General features: G+C 47.0%; 1 long non-coding RNA gene across 3 annotated transcripts; it reads left to right on the top strand.

The window, feature by feature from the left end:
* The first annotated feature begins 877 nt into the window (after nucleotides 1-877).
* Nucleotides 878-17,442, top strand: LOC119848657. Of its 3 annotated transcripts, none has more exons than XR_005290304.2 (4): nucleotides 898-1,405; nucleotides 3,419-3,516; nucleotides 5,900-13,162; nucleotides 14,897-17,442. It is a non-coding gene; the product is annotated as an uncharacterized LOC119848657 (long non-coding RNA). The 3 variants fall into 3 exon arrangements; XR_006277085.1 differs by having other exon boundaries at nucleotides 905-1,405; nucleotides 5,900-12,180; nucleotides 14,897-17,436; XR_006277086.1 differs by lacking the exon at nucleotides 14,897-17,442 and having other exon boundaries at nucleotides 878-1,405; nucleotides 5,900-12,079.
* Nucleotides 17,443-24,388: the final 6,946 nt, after the last annotated feature.

Here is a 24,388-nt window from a genome sequence, read left to right as displayed (position 1 = left end):
ACAGGATGGCTTTAAAAATTCAACAGAGGATCTTTCTTTATGGGAATATCTAGGGTTTCTTTAAGGGTAACTGCTGTTCAACCTTATTGTCTATTTTAATTGTGGGATGAGCTTAAGGGACCCAAATATGATGGTAGTTGGTTGTCATAGGGCAAAACTTTGATTTTGGGACGTTTTCAGTGGGTGTGACATTTCCCGGGTTACCTAGGGCTGTAAGGCACTTCACTATCACCTGCCCTTAGCTTGAGGGAGCCTTGTCTGTGCCTGCTCCCCAACTCCACCAGCTTCGGGAACACAAGGAGTCCCTAAGCCTCCACAGGCCTTGCTGCGTGCTCTCTCTAGAGGATAGTGATGGGCACACTCCAACCCCCCCCAGCCCTGAAAGCATCTCCCTGGAGCATCCAGCCCCTGGTCCGCTGGACACTCGCAGTATTTCCAGAGTTGCTGCTTCCAAAGAAGCAGTAACCCCCATCTTATCAGTTTCACCTCAGAGCACCACTCTGCTTTACTCACGCACTTAGATATGTTGGTAGTGAAAACAGGTACAAGTCAGTGTAACAAAAGCATATGAATTCAAGTGATAGCAAGTCGAAGTGTTGGAAACAAGTGATTACCTATAAATAAAATTGTAACAGGCATTCTAGAGCCTGGACTTAATTAACAAGATACTCTCATGTCTAAAGAAAAGGAGTACTTGTGGCACCTTAGAGACTAACAAATTTATTAGAGCATAAGCTTTCGTGAGCTACAGCTCACTTCATCGGATGCATGGAGTTTTTTTTTTTTTTTTTTTTTTTTTTTTTTTCCACCAAATGCATCCGATGAAGTGAGCTGTAGCTCACGAAAGCTTATGCTCTAATAAATTTGTTAGTCTCTAAGGTGCCACAAGTACTCCTTTTCTTTTTGCGAATACAGACTAACACGGCTGCTACTCTGAAACCTGTCTCATGTCTAAAGCATTGCTTGCCAGTGCTATGCAGCCGGGGTGGCTGTGATCTTCCGTTGTGAAGTGGACAATATGCAGTACAAGAAGGGTTACCATTGGCAGGTATTTGACTGGCACAGCTGTTTTTTTTTTTTTTTTTTTTTTAATGGATTTGCCAATTGCCAGAAAAATAATTTAATCTGCCAGGGCTTTTTTTTTTTTTTTACATGCATCTAAAGACTTGCATTATTATCAACACAATACACTGGGATAGCTAATGTTAAAAGTTTCTGTGTCCAGCTAAAGATGCTGCAGTGTTCCCAGTTCCACAGTTTAAGCAATAATCAATCAAAACTGTTGAAAATACAGCAGCTGTCTGCCCATCAACATGCAAGCGCACCATGCATGGGCATGAGAGAGGCTTTGAGTTACACAGGAGTGAGAAGACATGAGATGTTCTCAATCTTATCTATATATGATGTCTCTCTAGATACTATAAGTGGCTGTTGGGTGGAGGAGGGGTTTATGGGGTTGCCTTGTGGCTGGGGAGGCAGTGGGTTTGCCTTTGGTGGGGGGTGCCTTTTTTTGCATTTCAAAGGTGGTAACCCTAAGTACACCTAGGACCACACAGGGAGATAGCATGTTCCTTTTAGGCAAGAGGTAGATGCTTATTTCCTCATGACCTGCGTTACCTTAAGAGCATCATTTTCAGCATAGATGCATAACTTCTTAAATATCTTCCTTATATACATTTTTGTAAGGATTGTAATGACCAGTGGGCTACTGACTCTTGGTAGAGACATCACATGACACCTTTTGGTAAGCTCTAATGCATGTCCACGGGGATCCCGGTAAAATGATGCACCCGGAGTGTCCGCAGCCAGTTGGCATCAAGAGCCTATAGGTCATAGTTGGTCCTGGGAGACTAAATCCAATTAGGTGCTTCTGAAAATTTTACCCTAAGTCCCTTTAAGATCCATTTTGAAAATATCAGCCGTCATCTCTCTCTAGGACCTTTTTGATAAGGAGTGAACATTTCGGGATGGTAAAAACAGGCACTCGGATGAATAAATCACCCGGATCTGCCTGGCTATGCCACTGACTTCTATCACTTACCCTAGTTTATAGCATCGAGAGCCAGATCATGTGACCAGATTTAAGTTGTTCTACATTTGATCAATAATCATTACAACCTGTCATTTCTAACATGTCCCTTGACATAATCCATTGTTTCTAAGGAGAGAAATTAAATGCTCAGAGCAAATCGCTATTTTCTGCCATCTGGTGGATAATAGAGTGTAATCCTATTGCAACTGGATTCCCTGTTTTGTCCTCACATTTAATTTCAGCAGAGTTCAGGGTAAAGTGTTTTATATCAATTGATGGAACTTCTCAGTAGACACACACACATTAGGATCAGTGTAAACGTACCTGAGAGGTTAGAGTTCACTCCAGAATTGAGACCAGCTTGTAAAGCCAATATTATTGGTGAAGGTCTCTTCACTACCTGATTTACTTTCTGCTAATACAAATCCACTGTAAGTAGTATGGATATAAAAGATATTTTCATTTTGAGTTACAGGGATCTATTCTGCTCTGTTACACCAGTGTAAATCTGGAGTAACTTGTCTGGCTTCAGTGAAATTACACTGGTGTAGCTGAAAGCAGAATACTGGCCCCCCTGTAGTTCAGAAAAAAACAGGAATTTCTGTTTTGCCTTTAGCTTCTGTAATTGTTGAATAAACATATTTAATCCTCTTGTTTAAGGAAATTGCCATTGTTTGTCTAGATTTCCTCTCGCATCGTATCATAGGATCGTTCTATTCTTGAAATATTTTGTGGCCAATTGCAAAGACCCTTCAGCGGGGTGTTCCCAGATGTCAGCGTTTTCCCAGCACTGGTGTTGCCGCCTTTCTTGCAAACGGCTAGCGCATTGAGTTACATTGTATAGAATGGAAGGAAACTTGCATCACAAGGCAGCATCCTGTGAAAGGAGTACAGTGAAACCTGTGAGCAGCGGTTGATGATAAGAAGCTATAGACTCACTGGCACGTGGTGCCCGGATGTAATAGAGGGCAAGCGGTGTTTAGCCTAAGGAGTTACATGGGGGGGCCTGTGATTTGCTCGCTTCGGGTGGGGCTTTTGGAGGTACCCAGAGTTGGCTTAACTTTCCTGCCACCGGACGTCACTGGAAGCGTGATCTATTGTAAAGCTAGTCGCTCCCTGTGCACAACGGCTATATGACACTTAAGTCCTGCTTTTTGAGAGCTTAAGTGATAGGCTCGTGCTGACTCTCTCCGCCCCAGGGGGCGGGGGGGGGGGATTTCACCATCCATGCGTCAGCTTATCAACCTTGAACTGGGGGAACGCTGCCCCAGGGGGGCAGTAATGAGGTTTAAATGCCCTTAAAGCACTTTCAGATCTACTGATGACAGGAATTTGTTTGGTAGTGCTCCGTCCACTGTTCGCTCTTATTTTTTCCTTTCAACGTAGGTTGCTCAGTACATCAAATTTGAAATGCCAGTTCTTAAAAGCTTCATCCAGAAGCTCCAAGAAGAAGAAGACCGTGAAGTGAAGAAACTCATGCACAAGTAAGTGCTCCCTTCTCAAGTTAAAATAGTCCCATGGGTTTCTTCCACTAAGGCCTTAGGCCAAGATTTGTCACAAGCAAGTGCTTAAAGATATCATGACATTAGGAGCCTGTGGATTGTCGGGTCTGGTGTTTGGAGCAGGGGTCAAGCCAGGGGTCCGAGTCGGAAACCAGAAGTCAAGCGGAAGGTCGGAATCAGGACTCTAGTTGGAAATCGTAGCCATAGTCAGGAGACGAGCCAAGGAACGGAGTTGGAGTGCGAAGCAGGGAACAAGAGCACGGTCTGTGAAGCAACAGGCCAAGTACTGCCAATTGGACAGTCGGCTTCCCTGAAAATTCTGCTGTGCTTAAATAGTGTGCCTGGACCAACCTGAGGTCATGAGGGGTGCTGCCAGTCGGGTCGTCCATGGGTGAACTTTCTGTGGTGTTTAGTCTCGCAGGATTTGCAGTGTGTTGATCACGGCTGCTGGATGGTAGGGCGGAAGCATCAGTCACCCAGAGCCCTGCAGACCTGGGGTTAGTTCTCCGGATCCGTATACCTGAATCCATACTTGTGCACCTAAATAGTGGCCCAATGTGCAGAGCTTCTGAACTGCTATCCGCTCCCTCTCAGATTAAAGGGAGTTACTGGTCACTGAGTACTTGGGGAAGGAAAAGGCAAGCCACGCAATCGGGAGCCTATATGGGCGTAGCTGCCTAAAGTTAGCGAAAAAGTTTGGTTCCCCCCCATATTCAACCTTCTCTGTGTAATTCTGTGGGGAAGCAGAAGACCACTGATATTGCATATAGCCCATTCTTGAATTGTGGCAACAGGGGCTTCCTGGCAGTGGAACCCATTTTAATAATGATGATGCTGATAAATGGTTTTTGATAGTATTCTGCACCTTTTTGATCCCAGTGCTCCTCCGCTATTTGTAGGGATTGCTTCACCGCACTTCAGATGCAACCACTGCTGGGGTGGAATGCAGAGACCAGTCTGAGAGTAGATGGTCTGTTCCAATGTAGCATTTCCTCTGTCTTTGTAATGACTTATTTCACAGCGCCTCCAAGCGTGCTGGCTGCTTCAGAGAGCTTACAATGTGATTGTCTGTCTATCCTCAGTGGATGTGAACAGTTGGTTTCAGATTTGGAACACGCTACCTTTTTAGCTGCAGCCTTGGGCAAATCTACACCATGGCCCTACGTTGGTGCAGCTGCATTGACGTAAGCAGTCGAGTAGACCGGCCCGAAGTGTGTCTAGGAGGGTGAATTCTAGGTTATTCTTTGTGTCCTTTCGACATCCAGCAGTGCTGCTAGGTCTCTTGTGGGGACCCAACCAGCATCAAACCCCTGGCAGCATGAACTTGTGAACTGAGAGGCATGAAGGCACAATTGCTCCCTGACTAGAACCTGGCCCGTGATGACGTGCCGTGGGAATCGTTCGCTGCTATTCCTTGCAGAGAAATTGACGTAGATGAAAAGGCTCCATTTCTTGGAGTTTCAACTAGAGGCATCATTTGTACATGTCCCCATAAATAATGCAGGGTGGGTGCAGGAGGAAGCGTTCTGTCTTCTATTTTCATAATGTGGCTAAATGTGCCAGCTAATTCGTGTGTTTAAAAAGTCCCTGGCAAGCTCAACCCTCCTTGTTGCCCGTGGATAAACAGATGGGACCTTGGGAGAGGTCTGTCTGGTTAGACATTGAGCTTGGGGACAAGGTTTGCTGAGAAGCTCAAAGCAGGCTTGTCTGAGGTTCCCAAACTCTTCCTGTAGTTTGGGCTAACACTGGCTTTGTATTGCTTTGGTTTGTGGCTCTGGCTACCTCAGAGGCCTGTGCCTCTCCTCACGCTTACCGGACAATTGAGAATATCTTGGGCTGTTGGCCCATAGATTTACAAGAACATAAGGATGGCCACACTGGGTCAGACCATTGGTCCATCTAGTCCAGGTCCTGTCCTCTGACAGTGGCCAGTGCCAGGTACCCCAGAGGGAATGAACAGAACAGGTAACCATCAAGTGATCCATCCCCTGTCGCTCATTCTCAGCTTCTGGCAAACAGAGGCTAGGGACATCATCCCTGTCCATCCTGGCTAATAGCCATTGATGGACCTATCCTCCATGAACTTATCTAGTTCTTTTTTTAACCCTGTTATAGTGTTTTTTAATAGCTGGGGGCAGTGTTTTTAATAGCTGTTAGAGGTAGAAGGCTCTTGACTCATGGAAATTGGCTCCTCCACTCCCTTGCCCCGTCAGAGTCTAAGTTCAAAGACCTTCTGGGCCTATTGTGAAGCTCATATGGGTGGTTTCTCCTGTTGGGTGAGGAGTTATAGTATTGTTGACAATTTGTCAAGGTACCTAGATTTTTCGGGCTCCGCTCTAACAAGGCTCGCTTTTTCTTTCTTTAGATACACAGTCCTCCGGTTAATGATAGAACGAAGACTAGAAGAGATTTCTGAGAGCCCAGCAACGATCTAAAGTTCTCCTCAGCGCTGTGCTACAGCCTTGTGTCAGACGCGATAGGTCTCTTTAAGAATCACTGTTTACACAAAGAACGGAATGAAAAGATGATGCACTCTATCCTGGGAACCAAACCTGAACGCAAAACCCTGCGGAGATTGAATGTGTGTCCTGTACCTGCTCAGCAGACGTGGATGTGTGAGAGTCAATGGACTCCTTCTGCAGAAGGAAAATCTTCTTCAGTAATTTTCTTTTTCCCCTCTCAAAGTGATCTGCAGAATGCAAGGATTCGGCACGTGTGTCTTAACCTCCCCCCCCCCCTTCCCGCCCGCCCCTTCAGAAGCCATTTCAGAACTGCCATGCCCAGCATTCACAAAGAGGAGAGTTGACCTTGCTGGCATGTTGAAAGAAGGCTCTTGGGATATGCCCACCGAGGCTGGTGTGTCATGTCTGTGTGCTTTGACCTGCAGCATCTGTATTGAAGAAAGCAGTTGCTTGAGAAGAGTGGCTCGCGCTCCTTTACCTCTCACCTAATGCCATTACGAGATGCGTATCCATGCTTGAGCGCTGATGTGACTACGCATAGGTTTTCATGTCTGTATGCAAAAGAAAAAAACAAAACTCATGTCCACTGAAGCTAGTAAACCAGCTTCTGTCGTGCCCACACACTTAAATTCTAGGACTGTGTAAATGCTCCAGACCAGTCCCAGCGCTGGTAACACTTGGCTGCAATAACTCCTGCCAACCTCCGCTCGTGCCAGAATGTTGTGCGTTTTATGAAGTGTGTTTGATGGCAAGATCAATGTTCTGTGTAGCTTTTTTTTCCCCATACAGGACAGTCCTCTTTGTTCTTTATTTTTCCTGTTCAGAGCGTTCTCAGAGTGCAATCACAAAAGATATACCTTTTTCCCCCCTGCACGGTACTGGTGGGATATCAGCCTTGTGGTCCCCTGGTGCCTCACGCTCGACCCTTCCTGCCTCGTTCTTCTACTGCCAGCACAGGCTTTCTGTGCACCTGCAAATGGTCTCTGGGCTCCTCCAATGTGTTACCATTGGGCCTGAGGCACGTGGCCAGAGTGGTACGTTGAGGACTATTCCACGGAGCAGTGGCATGTGAGAAGGAGCAAGCAGTGCTCCCCTGTCTGATGCATGGCTCCTCGCTTTCATCTGTGGGTCACCAAGTGTATCTCTGCACTGCAGCTAGAGGTGTCATTCCCCAGCTCGGGTAGAAGTACACGTGCTCGATTTGATGGAGCGAGCGCGCCAAAAGTAGCAGAATAGCTACAGCCGCACAGGTAGCAGGACACGCTAGCCACCCGAGTTCAATCCCATCCAAGACCCTAAGTAAGGACTCGGGCTGCTAGCCCGTGACACCGCTTGTACCGCTGTAGCCGCACCATTCTATTTAGCGCACTGGCTGGATCAGAGCTAGCGTGTGTACACCTGCCTGTGCTGGAAATCCCAGTGTCGATCTCCCCAAAGTGAGGAGGAGACCGAAGAATCGCGTGAGCCGGAAGTGGAGGCCCCAGAGTGCTGGTGGGAGACGGACAGCAGCTGGAAAGGAAGAGATGCACCTGCCTAGGTTGGGAGCCTGGACAGCTGTGTCCTCCAACCTAGATGCTGGCACGAGATCGCTTGGGAGGACTGATGGGGTGGGGCAGATGTTCTGGAAGTCGTTACAATTATAACCGTCGTCTGTTGGTGGTTTGGGCTGCTCGGTCCTTGAGAGCGTGGAGCGTGTCGGTCGTGGTGCGGAGTTAGGCTAGGGTGGCTTCTGGGGGTGGGGGCAGAGGAGGGTTAAGTGACGGATTTCGAGAGTGAGGCTTGTGGGCCTGATCCCACAAGGTGCTGAGTTCTCTCAACATGCAGTAGGCCTGATTCTCCCCTCTCTGGCGTAAATCAGGAGTAACTCTGAAGTCAGTGGAGCCCTGCTTCAGTAACCGTTGGTTGGTAGGTTTGGTGTATGGGTGTTGGTGGCCTGTGATATACAGGAGGTCTAAGTAGATGATTTAGTGGTCCCATCTGGCCTTAAACTCGATGACTCTGTGACCAGCCTAAAAAATGGTATCAAGAGGTGAATTTGCTGAGCTAAGCACCTTGCAAGATCAGGCTGTCCAAGTCAACTAGGACTAGGTGTGTCCGTGAGCTACTCCTGTTGTGTGATACTCTCACGTGGTTGTCACAAGGAATAAAGGGAGCCAAGAGGTGGCAGTTTCATGCAGCTTGACATCAAATATTTGTATAGATTTTGATGCATCTGCCGGAGGAATTTTTTTGAGATGGGGCGGGTAACATTTTTGTTCCAGAAGTGCCTCAGAGACTTAGGAGCTTCTGGAAAATTTGCCTCAGAACCAGTTGAAGAAAGACCCTTGACTTGTCCACACCTGTGATTAAAAACGCTTGATCCATAAACCCTTCCTCAAGCAAGGGAAACCGACTCCCACCAGCCTACTGTCTTGGCCTAGAGCTATATCGAGTGATTCCTCTGTTGCAGAACATGGGTTGGGGCTGTTGATTGGAGAGTGGCTAGTTGTCACTGGATTTTTAATCTCTGCAAGCAACAACAATATTACCACACTCCAGCTGGTTTGACAAGGACAGTGTGTAAGTAGCTTGTCAGATCCTGATGTCTTAAATTCAGCTGATTGTCTCTAAGTAGTGTTTACTGTCTCCACTCTGTGTGTGTGTCTTGTTGTGGTTTTTTTTGCATGATGGATGTAAAGCACATGGAGCTTGTAAGGCTCCCAGCTTGGATGTACAGGTAGACCTGCTTCCTACAGACTAGCAGGCCCTTGGTTCAAAGCCTAGCTGAGATGACATGGGACACTATTCTCGGAATCCAACCCAAACTTGATCTTCAGTCATTTATATCTGCATTGGCAGAGCCCGCAACAGGAAGTCCTGCTTTTAAATGATGGCTTCAAAGATGAATCTAATGCTAGGCTTGAGTGAACAGAGAAACTGGCAGTGGGGTGAGCAGACTTCCAAGCATGCCCTAAATTAACTAAGTCTCTCTGTTCTCCTTGATTGGCTTAGGACAAGGGCTGGGCACGAGCTCTATGGGGCCTTTTATTTCTTTGGAGATGTGCAGTATAATGCTAGTGTTTCTCGAACGAATGTTGAGCCCTAAGGTGTTCAGCTGTCCATAGATGCCCTGAGGAATTAGGTCCCAGCAGGTCAATGTGGGAGGATGACAATGGTTTTGATACTACTCAGGAGAATGGGTTTGGTTTCATTTTAAATGGGGATTTGGATACAAGGGTATCTGTCTCTCTACTTTCTTTGCTCTTGGCGTTCGTGGCTGTGGTGTGATCTGTACGACGTGGTTCACTCCTGTCTCTCTTGGCTTGTGTAATGCCCTCAGTGGGGTCACGCAAGAAGTAGGAGCCGAGTTTCCAGAAGGACGACCGGAACACTTCCATTGTGTGGGCTCTGCGTTGCTGTGACCCGCTGCCTGTTGGTGGCTTTACGCTTTGTGTCTTAATCTAGAATAGGTTTCAATCTGTGGGCAAATAGTGTTTAATATTTTAGAGCTTCTGTAGCAGTCGGTACTCAATCTACATAAAGCGTGTAACAAAACCAGTGAGACAGAGAGAAGGGGAGTGGACGTCCCAGAGCACTGGGATAAGGAGCCTTTCATCTCTGCGCTGCCCTTTTCTTTTCTTTTCTTTTCTTTTCTTTTCTTTTCTTTTCTTTTCTAAAGCTGGTGAAAAAAAAATTTCTAATTTTTGCTGAAAACTTTCACAGAAACCCCTGATATTTTTTTATTTTATTTTTTTTTAACTTAATTCTTGCAACTCCCCCCTGCCCCATTCTTTTGAGCTGCTCTAGTTAGCTCAGATCTAAGTCAGGATGGACACTGTTGTTCACGGATGGCTGTAGAGTGGCCCTCCGGGAGAGGAATGCGTTGTGATCTTCCTAGTGAACTGGGGCTGAGGGCACTAAACCCAACACCGGAGTGGGTGCTAACGACCTTCTCGTGCTGAGAGGCTCGGCAGAGAACCTAAGTGCTGAACAGGCCCCGGAGCCAGAACCCTTGCTGGAAGAGGGCAGCCCAGAGGTCACGGTTTTGAGGCACGTCTCCACAGCAGCCTTGGGGAAGCGTATACTGCCCCTGTTTAGGCCGTGTCTGTTTAACCAGTCTCCAGGGCTGTCACGTGGGCGGTGGTTCAGCATGTGCGTGAGGTAGGGTGACCAGATAGCAAGCGGGGGTAGGGGGTAATAGGCACCTATATCAGGACTGTCCCTGTAAAATCGGGACATCTGGTCACCCTAGCCTGAGGCCCACTTACCTCAGCATTCAAAGTTAAGCCCGTACTTTGCTGCACTGAGGCCTCCAGCATCTTTTACCAGCGCTCAGTTCACACACGCAGTGTTAAGATGCATCCTTTCCCGCCCGACCGCCCCCCCGCCCAACACATAATTAAAGGCACAAAACGGTAACATGCAACAAATGACTTGGCTAACTAAAGCAAGCACATTTCTATTGTAATAATTAAAAAGAGAAGGGAGACTGTTTAGGTTGGTTTCAATGACCTTGGAAATAAATATTGGCCTTAGATTGCATGGCCTTTGCTGCAAATAAAAGAAGTTTGCAGTTGTGTGTCCATTGGGCTTTCTATGGGAGAACTGCCCATCCGTGTGGTTTGCTTCTTTTCCACTTGTACCCGGCCGTGTAACCCTTCTTTTTTCCCCCCCTTCCCCGCTTCTCATTTGCACTAGTTCTATTGTGGAAAGGAAAAAACAAATAAGAATATGATGTGAATCTCTCTCATCGACACAATATGCCAAATATCGCCCAGGGAAATAGTTTCCAAGAGCGAGTTTCTCTTGGAAGACATTGTTATAAAGAAACTCGAGCCAGCACAATGACCGTATGAAGAGTTGCAACTCGAGGTTCGATCAGCGTGGTTTGGGGAGGTTACCCCACACCTGTTTCGGGATCATGTAGCACAGAACCAACTATTTGTGAATTCGTTGGTGTCTCTTTTATTTTTTTGAGTCAGCTTGTACATGTTTTTTGGTTAATGAATAAGTCTAGGCTAACTTTACCCTTGTGTATAGGGTGAAGAGAGAGATCTTTGTAACATCTGTTGCTAATGTCTGTCTATATTAGGGGCTTGCACTAAGGCATATTTCTCTTATCTTTAGACATGTGGCCAGAGTGCCAAATGGTGCTTGTCCCACTGCAGCTTTTGCCAGTATCAGCACCATTTTGCGCTGCTGCAGTATTTTCGGGGGAGAGGGGGAGGAAGGTGCAAATTTCTCTAACTTAGACTGGCCCTTGCATTGCTCCTCATTGAGGCGCTCATTGAAGGCAATGGGAGTCTTTTCAAGGCCTTTGGTGTGCACAAGTTCAGACTCTGAGAGCCATTGCAAATGTGGATGCTGGGCTTCTCCTTGCTGCTTTGCCAGAAAAACTGAAAACCAGTTCTTGGTTGCCCTGCACCTCATGTGGTTGCTCCCCGCAGCACAGTTCTGACATGGTGTGGGGAAATTCTGATCACCAAGATCTGTTTGCAAAAGGGGAACAAATGGGGCAATACTGCATCCTTGTTACTAAAAGAATGAGCAGCAATTGGGATTATGCCAATGACAGATGTGTAGAGACCGGGGCAACGCTGGAACCGTTTTCCCAACCCTCTCTGAGCTTTACCAATTCGTATAATTGTGAACCAGATCCAAATCTAAAACCACTACTGGGTTTTCCCCCCACATCCCTAGCTGAGCTGCAGTTTCTGAGCCTCAATTACCACCTGCAATATTTGCTTTAGCATTGACGTAAGTAGAACATCTGTGTAAATCTCTCTCATTCTGGAGCGAAACTAGCAATATCTCTTTGTATGTCATTAACGCTAATTAAAATTTGTGGGGATTTTCTTCTCGAGTTTTTGTAGTGTAACTTTTTGTAGTTATTTTTTTAATGGTACCTTTTTTACACAGATCTGTCTAGCATTTGTGTTACTGAAAGTATTGTAAAGTGACAAATGCTTTTTATGTACTTTGACAATGCCTCATTTATTAACGGGAAAAGCTTATGTAACAATTCAATACGTTATCAAAGCACACGAGTTAGATCCTTTTTGTTTTTTAAATAAAGCACTTTGCAGATAGAAATGCTACTGAGATTGCTAAGTTTGTGTGTATTTGTTTCTTAGAGCTGATGGTGGAGAGGAGACAGGACTAAGTTGAACAAGCAAGTGTTAAAGCAAGGGAAAGGTTTCACAGGGTGAGAATAACTCCAGTTGTGGAGTGCCAGTGGAGCTGCCTTACACCAACTAAGCATCTGGTGCATTATGCCTCAATTGGGCTCAAGAGGGTTGCATCCCAAAACTTTCCACACTGGCACAGACCAAAGGCTCACTTCATAGTGACATAGGCAGCACTTGATCTTAGCCAAAAGGCCGACAAGAGACAACTGACTCTCTGCCTCACTCCTCAGTACTGGACTCTTCAGATGTTTATCTTCCAGATGGCAAAATTCACCCCTTTGTAGAGGTGGCAGCAGAATGTCCGTGCATCACTGAAGTCCCACTTTAAAACTTACTTTGAGGTCTTATCTGAAACTACCCCCTTTACCTAGGGCTGTATTTCCTCTATAGAGGACTGAACTGTGCTGTTTGGTACCAAGTGGGGAGGGAAATTCCTTCCTGGCCCCAATATCACTTTATGCCCTGAAGCATGAGGCTTGATTTTCTGGGGGAAGGTTATCCTGCCTAGTGTCTCTGCAGATGATGTGTAAATGGTCAAGACTTTTGTATAGGATTATCTTCCTCCATAACCTTGTCCAGAGCCTGTGTGGTGGATTCCATCCTCTTCCCAGTGGCTAAGCATCTGCACTGAAAAATGCCTGTCTGACACCACACCTCTGGAAAGTGGGGCTGCATCCTGCAAAGCTAACCTGCAGCCCCTCACGCAAAGGCCACAAGTGAATGACTGAAGCCCCAGCAGAGAAAGTCTGCAGAGCGTCTCTAATAGTAACCATTCGAAAGATAGCACGTGCCTTTAACATCGTCCTCATTGGGCAGGATGTGATGAGTGATGTCAGCTCCATTTGTTAGTCATGGTTAGCTGATGGGGAATCCTGGTCCTGTAGAGTAGCTGATGCTTTATCACCGGCACACATGCAGAATGCAGCTCTTTGGAAGTTCTCCCTCAGCAGATTATTTCCCTGCAGGGAATCGAGCTGTCTCTTACTGCCCCAGCAACAAGTAAGTGAAGCTATTTTCTTTGTCTGATCTAACATTTATTTTCACATGCTCCTGGTTTGATTGCATTTCTTGGACTTCTAAGTACAGGAAGGTCTTGGTTACTGTTGTCTTGCAAACTGGTATGCAGACATGCTAACCTGTTTGTATCTATTACTTCCTGAGCATTCAAAGTAAGAGCATGTGAAGGAAAAATTGCAGCAGATGATTGGGTTTAAATGCCTTCAAATAGCAGAAATAAAGGGGACTGGGTCGGGAAGGATAGAACTGAGGGACTAGGCTGGTGGGGACCCTAGAAATGGCAGAGATGGGGTAGATAAAGTGTGGATTGCAAGGCTGTAGAATTCCAAGATTTGCCTCTTGGAACACATGCAACTCGGCCTGGATCCTAGGATGTGAAGAGTACAGAGCTCTGCTCTGACTTGGAGACGCTTGAGTGTTTTCTCATGAGATGAGCCACTCACCTTTATTCTGTATGCTTAAATGAGGAGGCAGGGTGTGAAATGACATCTGGCACGGGGAGCTGACAGTAGATGGGAAATAAACAATTTGCCTTAATGTCGGCATTGTCTTTCTGTCCAAGAACTGCATACATTGTTGACTGCAATTCTGTTCAGATGCTATGGGGATGGGCATGTCATAAACAGCCAGCTGGACTCTCTGCTGCTCTAGATCTGTAAGTGCTGCTCGACAGGAACTTGGCAGAGCCCTGGTGCTGCTCAAAAAATGTTTAGCTGTGTTTGCAGGATCAGCGTCTGTAATATACACTAAATAAAGCAGATCTCTTCCCCTCCCCTCCCCCCCAAATCTGCCCTTTGAGTGTTAATACATTTTTGTTTTTCATTCCCTATATTTATTAAAGGGGCTATTTGACGGCTATCGTCCCGCAGATCTTTGCACCCAAATTGCTGACTTAAATGCTATGTCTGCTCTTCCATTGAAATGGAACTCCAGCTATGGAACCATGTGTGCACGGGGCTTTTCAAAAGTGCTTTGTAAACACTGAGTGTGGGGCCAGTGCTAGCCAGGGCAGCGCTTGGATGGTGATGGCTCAGCAAATTACGCCCAATGGATTTTGTTTGATCAGCTCATGGGGAGAAGGTTCTGCTGTGTCACGGGTGCTATGCAAGTTACTGCAGCTCACCCTGTGAACAGCAGGATGACGAGTGGTTCTGGTGATTTTAATACTCCAAGGGCACTGTCCAAATAACAAGACAATGGGAATCTCTTGATGGATGCCAGTTGTCTTTCCATTGACTCTCACTGGTTTTGACGGTCCAAGTTTCAGGCCAGATATAACCAGACCTCCCCTTTTAAATAATTGTGGGCACAACTTTGCTCTGAAATTTTGGTCCTGCTGTGTTGTAGGTCATCAACAGATGAACTTTGATATAGCACTCAAGTGGATATAAACTTTATCTCCCCTTTAAGATGACCCTGTAAATAGCAAACCTATTGAATAATACTTGCATTAAGGTTTGCACCGAGGGGCCTCACCAGAGATTGGATCCTCGTTGCACTAGGCGCTGTACTACACGAGAGTCCCTTCCTGGAGGAGCTAGATGGATGGGACAGACAAAGAGTGGGAGGGGAAAGAGAGGCACAAAGCCTTGCCCGAGGCCACACAGCAGCGCTAGGGACAGAACTGGGGTCTGTCGGGTATCAATGCACGGTTCTTTGTCGCGTTCCCTGTGGTGAATCCAGGGCTCACTTCCCTCCCTCGTGTGCCTGTGGCAGGTGTGGCAGGATGAGGACGACCCTGCAGGCCTGGTCCTGGATCATCATGCTCGTGCTCGCTGTCTTCAGTGAGGCTGCGTTTTGCCGAAGAGGAGGAGGAGGAAGAAGAAAAAGTGGAGGAGGAGGAAGCGGGAAAAATGGAGGAGGAAGCGGAGGGAGGCGCGGAGGGTTCCAGGCCCTCCCGAAGAGCAGCAGCAGCCAGAGCAAAGAGAGCAGCCCCAGGGGTGGGGTGAAGATGGCCGGAGCAGCGGCCGCCGGGGCTGCCATTGGGTACGGCCTGGGCGCTCTTGGGAGATCTCGCCACTCCCGTGTAGGACACGGCACTTTAGGAGGAAGGCAGGTGCCACCGAGCGGCCAGGGCTATTCCAACTGGTCACACCTCCTCACTGAAGGAGAGTTCTACAACCGGGCCCCGAAGGATGCGGAAGGCCTCACTGCCCTGCTTCTGTCTCCAATTGGGTGTTGCCTTAGTATTCTCCTTAGGGGCTGAACAGTGTCCCCCCATCCCCGCCCCAATGAGTAGTTAAGCAATGAGGAAGAGAGAGAGACTATAGCTGTGCACCTCCTTAATGCCGGACTCGTCTAATCTACGTGTAGGTAAACCCAGGGTGCTGTGTCGCGAGCTGGGCGAACCCCTTTTGAGGCTGGGCCACAATAGGTTAGCTATTTTTTATTATTTTTTGTACCATGGTAGCTGACTGGCGGGAGTGGAACAGCGAGGGCCGGGGGTCAGATGGAACTAACTTTCCAGCCCCAGTCTGCTAAAATTTAACCCTCTAGGCAAGACAGAGGTCTAAGGGGCTTGGGAGTATTCGCATGCAGTGGAAGCTAGACACATGCATAATCAGGGCATGGGTGGTGAATGGTGCAACAATGTTTGAGGCCCTTCATCTTTTCCTGTGGCGACCTGAAACAAAATTCAGGTTCTGATGCTGCTGCGTGACAGGGTGAATGGGAAGAAAATCCCGTGAAAGGCATAGAATTACACTGGAGGGGCATGTCAAGGTGAAAGCAGGCCCCTCCATGCCCTCTGCATCCAGTGTGATGATAGATCTGAGCCCCAGTTGTAGCCCAGGACCCTCTTGTGCTAGGTGCTAAACAAAAAGCTGGTCCCTGCCCCAAATTGCTTACAATCTAAGCATAGAACAAGAGAGGATGTAGAACATCTGGAGCCCGACAGCCATCTAACACTGTTTGCTTTCTTGCTCGGATGTTCTCCCTAGTCTGCTCTAAGGCAAAGAGATGGACTTCATGAAGCAGAGTCACCTTCTCCACCGTCAATAACCCTACAGTCTTTTGGGGGAACAGAACCACAACACCGTCGCAAAGAAGCAAGCGAAGGGCTGGTGCTGATTTTTGCAAGTCTCTTTAGATTAGCTTTTGGCTTGACAAAATCCAAGCCAGCTGTTGGGTTTTTTTGGGTGGGGGGCTCTGGACCCAAGTATCCAGCCTCTTGCTCTTCAAAGTTCAGCTTAATTACTCAAATTAAAACCCAGTGGTGACAAAGCCTGATGTCTAGTTAGAGGCTGGATTTAATAGGACTAGGGCTTCCACAGGCCATAGGACCCCTAGAAAATTCAGCCATGGTTCTTGAAACCCTCTAGTGCCTTCTAATTCTAATAAACAGAGCTCACTACAGCCACTAGGCCTTTTGTGCCACTTATTCCATTATCTTTTATTAAATTGCTTTGTTTCAATAAAGCTCTAAAAAGTAGACCTCAGCTGATTAATTGAAAACTGTCAGGAATTCTCCAACAGCACCGTCAGCCAGGGCACCATGCCAGGATCCAAGGGCCTGTTCATAGCTTCCATACATATAACTGCTCCCCAAGTATCTGAGAATCTCAGTTAAGGATCAGGGCCCCTGCGCACTCGGTGTAGCACAGACACGTTAAGCCTCACAAGCTCCATAAAAGAGAGCAGTGGATGAAACCCCCGCAGTGAGTGGGGGTGGGTAGGTTAGCAGGATAAGATAATAAAACTGAATTTAGTGCACAACAAAAAGCAAAAGTCCCAGTTCCCCCGCTTTGCCAGTCTAAATAAAGGTTGGAGCTGGCTGCTATCATTCAAAATTTCTGGGAATGTTTTCAAAAGTCTTCAGGACATTTTCAAGTTCTCCGAACCAGCTCTAATTAATAAATATACCATTAAAGAAAAATGTGTAAAGCCCTGAACAGAGCATCTTCCCTCTCCAGGTCTGGCTGAGCCTCACAGGGCGTGCATTAATCACAGCTCTCCACAGGCAAGGATGTCTTTATTTTATTTTTTTTAGCTCAGGCTGTAGCGACTCACGCTTTGAACACCAGAGGTTTCCAGTTGAATTCCCAGTGTCCTCCAAAATAGCGATTAGCACAACTGTGCACAGCTGTTCTACGTGCTGCTATTTTCTTTGACATGATTAGAACTTGCTTGGTTTTTTTTCTTGCCCCTCATCCTGCACTTCCATATTTTTACAAGGCTCTATAAGTAGGGCCCTACCAAATTCATGCCTGTGAAAAATGTGTCACGGACCATGAAATCTGCTCTCCCACGTGAAATCTGTATAGTACAGGGTAAAAGCACACAAAAGACCAGATTTCATAGGGGAGATCAATGTTTCTCAAATTGGGGGTCCTGACCCAAAAGGGAGTTGCAGGGGGGTTGCAAGATTATTTCAGGGGGGTGGGGTATTGCCACCCTTACTTCTGTGCTGCCTTTGGAGCTGGGCGGCCGGAGAGCGGTGGCTGTTGGCCAGGCACCCAGCTCTAAACACCGTGCTCCTCCAGCAGCAGAGCAGAAGTCAGGGTGGCAATGCCATACCGTGCCATCCTGACTTCTGCACTGCTGCTGACAGCGACTCTGCCTTCAGAGCTGGGCTCCTGGCCAGCAGCTGCCGCTCTCCAGCTGCCCAGCTCTGCAGGCAGCGCCACTGCCAGCCGCAGCGCAGAAGTAAGGGTAGGAGTACCGCAACCCTCTCTACAATAAACTTGCGACCCCCGCCCCCCAACTCTTTTTTGGGTCAGGACTCGTACAATGGCAATAGCTGAAATAATGAAATTTACGGTTTTAAAAATCCTAGGACCGTGAAATTGACCAAAATGAACCGTGAATTTGGTAGCGCCCTACCTGTAAGCCACATTTGGCACCCAGGGTATGCTTTAAGGGTGAAGATCCGCTCTATGGAGCACATAGGGCCCAGGAGTGTCTTTCACCCAGATGTTAGTAAAGCAATGTCCAGACACACAGGCCAGAGAACTTCCACTCAAAAGTTGCTCACCCTTTAAGGAATGGTTTGCACAAAGGAAAGAATCTGTTGTGCCACAAGTGTGCATCCCTTTTTCGCATTAGCCAGGCAAAAACCTAGGCTCCTTCAAAGAATGTGCATGGATCCCATTCAGTGAGAGGCATTTTTCCCCCCTCCCCAAGAACTGAAACACTAGCTGGACTCTAGCCTACGAGTACGTTGCAGTGATGGCTTTGATGCCGTGCCAGCATGGGGCTGTGCTGACTTAGGATGAGGCAGCCCGTTGCCTCGCGAAGCAGTGTCACAATTGGAACATCACACCCAATACGTCACCACAATTATTCTGTAGCTCTCCCTGCGATTACTCTGTGTCAATACCTCTCAGCTCTTTGTGGGTTGGGAACTATTGTGTTAAAGCTATTGTCGACACAAAGGACTGATCTGATAGCTAGAAACAGGGCTGTTTCCTAATTACTTGGCAGTAGATACAGTGGCCTTTTTGAATGACTGCACTCTCAGAAATGTACACAGGATTAAAGGACAGCCTGTCTTTTATTTATTTTGGTGGGAGGACAATACTGCTTTTAATCCATTGCTCAATACCAAAGAGTACTATCAACAGCTGCATGATCTGGAAGGCTGGAACCTTCCAAGACAGACTCCTGGCTCACTCCTTGATTACTTCTATGGGCTTGGGCAATTCACGTCACCTTGCTGTGCCTCCATTTTCCCATCTGTAAAATGGGGACGCTAAGATTGACCCGCTTTGCAGAGGTACTTGGGAGGATTCTTTTAAAAAGTGCATTGAAGAGGAAAAAAAAACCCTTCACAAGGGCTACGTATGTGTATTACTGCTTTCCACCAGCCTTAGTATTTGGCCATAGCTTAGCAAACAATTACAATGATGGTTCTGGAAAACTATAAAGTGGGTGAGAAACGTTAACCTGTAAGATAGACAGTGTAATCCAGAGGAGTGGGAGCCAGGCAGCCTCAGGTTCAACTCCTGCCTTGTCAATGCCTCCCTGCCTGGCCTCAGGTGAGTCATATCTCCAATTGTAAAATGGGGTAATAATACCTCCGCACCTATCTCACAGGGCTGTTGTGCGGATGAATTAGCTAATGGTTAAATAGTGCTTTCAATAGACCGGGTGCTACGAAGGCACCGATTCGCCGTACTGTTGTAGGTTTGGTGCGCTGACTTGTGTCATGCTGTTAGATTTTACATTTTGAAAAAAGGTGAGCGCTTCCACTGTAAACAAATGGGTGGGTTCAGAGGCATGTAAGAGAAAAGCCCTGAGCTGCAGCCTGTAATAAAGTTTTGCCTTGAGATGCTCTGTCACTTACCTTTACTGTTCTAACCTCATCTTTTCCCCATCCCACCACATTCTACTGCCCTGGTGTTATGGAACAGAACTTCTGCACTGAGGGTTTGCTGCTGACTTCTTTGCATTCAGCTGATGGCAGAGGCCTCTGTTTGACCCCCAGGGCCAGGCATGAGGTTAATGCACCGCTGAAGTCCCTAAAGCAATGGTATGTGAGATTTGACTCAGTGTTGTGCTGGCTGAGTGTGAACAGAAGGCATCTGGTCATATACCTGACACCTCCCTGCCTGTCTTCTACCGCTGTGTGCAAATACATCAAGCACCAAATCATACAACTCTTTTAACTTACACACCTCGAAGCAAGCCCCCTTACAAGCAGGTGTCTCTTATCTCTTCTCATTAGACAGTGATTTGATGGTTCCAGGTGAGACTCGTTAGCTTTCTCCAGCAGAAGCTTTCCCTGACATTTTTTTCCTCTAACAACCCCCAGGCAGCAAATTTAACTTCTGTCTATCCTTCCTTCTAGGAAGGGCAAACGTGAGGTTTCCTGAAAAGTCCTTCTGAACTTAGGGGGAGCCCTTAATACAGATCTCAGGGACAAACATTATTATTATCTCCCCTTCTGGGTTATCCATGCACTAGGAGGAAAGAGCCATTCAGAAATCCTTAGTTAGCCAAAGTATGAGACCCACCCCTGCTAAAAGCGAAGCCGGGGGGCCAAAGCAAACAAAAGCCCTGGCTAACTCAGAGAAGACATGTACTCAGACCTGGTCATCTTCCTCCAGGAGGTAAGTCTCAACTCGTGATTTTTAACCTGAGCTTTGTAGACGGTCTGTTGCCTTTGCCCCTTACCACTTGCGCTTCTATTATAGTGTTCAGAAACTGCCTGGAAGATACAATGACGCATCTACCACCGCTATAGAGGCAGAGGCTTATTAAAGGTGCATCTGCTTAATGTGTAGCCCAAATTGGGTTTATTTTCTATTAACTCTGTCACGAGGCTGGTTTGAGGGGGTTGCGAAGAGGGGTGGTTAATGTTGTGTTTGGGGTGAGGGAAATCTAGCCAGGAGTTCTGGACCCTGATTTTTCAAGCTACCATATGTGACAGATCCCTGTCTAAGTCACTGGGGTTTTGTGCTGGGGACAGCCTGTGCTTTGTGACTTGCAGGATCAGGGTCGTGGTCAGGTATATCACTTGCTGGTGGAATCTTGACTCTGTTCAGCATGGAGAGGTGCTTTCCAAGCTAAAATATAGGCCTTATTCAGCTATGGAAGAGTGAGGTAGATTCAATTCTGCATTGAACAGGGCCAGCAAAATTCTGACTGCAGCATCTTCCTCATTGGTGAAGAGGACTGGTTAATACTCGGAGCTTGAGCTGGGTTTGTAGCAATGACTTTTAGAAAAAGGAGCCTTGCATTGCTATCTTCCAAATGTTTTCAGTCATAAATTAGTGAGCCATCATGCAATCCCTTGACGATACAGGTACGATAGATCACAAAAAGGGGAAGCTGAGGCCGAGAGGTACAGGTGGGAGCTTTGTATAGCTGTAACAGTATGAATGTGGGATTTCGTTCCCAGTCCTACGTTCTGACCACTGCATGATTCCAAAAGTTTGTGAACTGCACAGATCTGTGGTTTGATCCTGCAAAGTTGATCCTACAACTTCAATCAGCATTTCATTGGCTGAAGAACTGAGCCCATGGTATGAATGTTAGAGTGAGAATAAATGTGGAACTCCAGGACTGCTCTCTTCCACTCACTTGGGTGCCTATAACTATACTCAAAAGCAGTAGAGAGATTTTTAGGCTAAATAAATATTACCGGCTATGGTGTGTAGCCAAGAGTCTTAGAGCAAAAACTGACACAAGATGTTGAGTGTACAGCTGAAGATACCTTAAAGGGGCTTGATTTTCAAAGGGCTGGTGCGCATCATACCCTGAAAATTGGGCCCCTTTAAGGTGTTTCAGTTGGGCACCCAAAAGTGAATGACCCAAAATTGCTTGTCACTTCTGACAATCTTGCAGCATGTCAGGGGCTGGGGGCAGGGAGAGAAACGCACGGAGCTTTTCTTAAAAGCTGCAAAGACCAGATTTTAGACAACTACTTGGTGGTGATAATAACAATATAAAAGCTTTTCTTCAGATTTCGCTGACTCACTTGTAACAGTCTGTTTTGACATTTTCCTCCTCGTGTCTTGATGGCTGCTGATGTGACGCTGTATTGAAAGAGTTCTTTAAAAAACAAACTAACTATAAAACAGCACAAAAACCCTGACAAATCCCTCCCGCTAGTTTTGCCAGAAGCTGGGAATGGACAACCGGGAATGGATCACTTGATGATGACCTGTTCTGTTCATTCCCTCTGGGGCACCGGGCATTGGTCACTGTCGGAAGACAGGATACTGGGCTAGCTGGACCTTTGGTCTGACCCAGTATAGCCATTCTTATGTTTTTATGTAGTCGTACTGGTTACCATTACCAACTGCTGTTTATTTTACAGGTTAGCCCTGTGGATAAATCGGCAGTGTTAATCATAGCAGCATTTCCCCTGTTCTCTATGAATGTGGGATCAAGTACTTTAGTGATAGTCACTTGCATTACACTATCATGATGACCTAGTGCGGGGGGTATTTGGCACAGTGAGCAATTCTCACAGGGCAGGATCTGGAGAGGTGTGTTTTGTTTTTTGTTTTTTTTTCCTCTGAACAGAATAATATCTCCGGCTGGTGACTTCAACGGGGGCAGGAGTGGGAACAGTCATGTCTCAAAGGCGTGGAGAGAAAAGTACACGTCTTTACCTGGGGTAATTGCGTATGTGGTACTAGGGAATGTGCCTTCCAGGGCTGAGCTTCCGAGACAAGTTCGTGTGCAAGCTCCTTATGTACTGAGCGATCAGTGAACACCCCAGACTGAAATGTAGGGTTCCGATCAGCCCTGTATGAAAGTTCCATTCCCTGCACTCCTATTCCCCCCGCCAAGTATCCCTCGTCTCCAGCTGAGGCCTCAACATTGCTGAACAAAGTAGCGCCAGCTCTCATTTTAAGGGTACATCTATGCAGCAGCTGGGAGGTGCAATTCCCAGCTTGCGTAATCATATTCTTGTGGCTAGAGTCTAAAAAGAGCAGTGGGGATGTGGCAGCTTGGGCGGTGTGTCGGACTAGCTGTCTGAATGCACCCCTGCCTGACTCGCTGGGTATGCGCTCGGGTGGCTAACCCGAGGCCCCATGGCTACCCTGCTAATTTTAGCCGCTAGCTTGAGCAGAACTAGTGCATTTCTGGCTCCTCTAGCTGGCAGCCACTCATCCCAGCTGCTGCATAGGCAGACCCTCCCTAAGGGGTCCATCACTTTAGGATAATCCAGTGGTTAGTGCAACTAGCCTAAGATTTGCAGAGCATGGAGTGGAACCCAGGTCTCCCTACAAATTCCCTATGTGACCTTGGTTAATTCACTTTGCCTCTCCGGACCCCTCTGCAAAATAGGGCCTTAGAACTGCCCGACCTGTTGTGAGGATAAATACATTAAAAGCTGTGAGACTTTCCTACGGCACTGATGAGGGGCCACATAAGTACCTTTCAGAGTAGCAGCCGTGTTAGTCTGTATTCGCAAAAAGAAAAGGAGGACTTGTGGCACCTTAGAGACTCTCAAATTTATTTGAGAGTAAGCTTTCGTGAGCGAAAGGAAGAGAGAACGAGGGGGGGGGGGGGGAGGCAGAGAGAGCAAAGGAAAGGTGAGTGTCAGGCATGGAATCGCAGTCTGTTTTAAACAAGAGGTGTTTCTAAAACAGCAGCCACTAAAGAGAAATGGGCTTCCACGCAACTTGAGTTCCAGCTTTGTCTCCCTTGTTTCCGAGGGACCATGGTCTGTTAATGCTGTACCGCACACGGAGAGCTGACTCGTGTACTGTAAGTGAACATCCTTAGAGTGAGGAGTAATGGGTCTGAGCACGTCTGGTGGCATTTATCCCAAAGACTATTTTCAGTAAAAGTTTGCTAGAAAGAGGCTGGGGGTGGATGCCCTGTAGAATCCTTTGCTCACTGTGTTTTAACAGGCGTAGTTTCTAGTACTTGTTTATTGCCTTTCTCCTGTTTAAATAATTAAATGTTAGTGAAAATGACAGGGAACCAAGAGGTGACACTTGTCAGCCCGATGTGGTGCTATTGTTTTGCAGTGGAGGGGAATGCAGTGAGAAGGTGACTCATGGCTTAATCAAGAGCTGTGTCAGGCCTTCTGAAAGCAGGGTGGGCTGTTTCTCCGATGATGCTTACCATTGATTACGGATTCAGATGTGCCAGGATTCTGATGAGAGTTGGGATTCATTCACATGACGCTTTCACTTACAGGGATTTCTTTCATTCATATCCTGGATCTAGATGCCTTCAGAAAAATGTTCTCTTGCTTGCAAGCACATTCTGTTTCACTCGCGTAAACAGGCATGCATGAACACCCGCAGCTACATCATAGCTTGACCCTCAACAACAATGCCCTAGAATTCCCACTGGGTTGTGTCTTTAATTTCCGGTCCCTTGATGTTGACCATATTATTATGGTCGTAGTTGTAGGCCCCAAACAAGATTGGGCTCTGTTGTTCTACGCACTGTACATACGCATAGCAAGAGACAGCCTGCGCCTTGAAGAAATTACAATCCAACTAAAGATGACTGGTAAAGGGGGGGAACTGAGGCACAGAGCGTGGCAGTAACTTGTCCAAGATGACAGAGCAGGTGGGTGGCGGAGCTGGGACTAGAATCCAGGTCTCCTGAGTCCCAGTCCAGTGCCTTATTGATTAGTCCATGCGCTTTGTCGTTTCACTTTTCTAAAGTGATCAGATTTCCAAACTGGAGAACAGGACCTCTGTCATGTGGAAGGGGGCATGGTGGCGAATTCTATTCCTTGATATGCCCTGGAGGATGCTGGGAATGGGTGAGGGAGAGAGAAAATGGGTTGAC

Source organism: Dermochelys coriacea, chromosome 26 (genome assembly GCF_009764565.3).
Source record: "Dermochelys coriacea isolate rDerCor1 chromosome 26, rDerCor1.pri.v4, whole genome shotgun sequence".
NCBI lineage: Eukaryota > Metazoa > Chordata > Testudines > Dermochelyidae > Dermochelys > Dermochelys coriacea.
The sequence above is the reverse complement of the archived record's forward strand: the minus strand, read 5'-3'. Positions and strand labels throughout refer to the sequence as shown.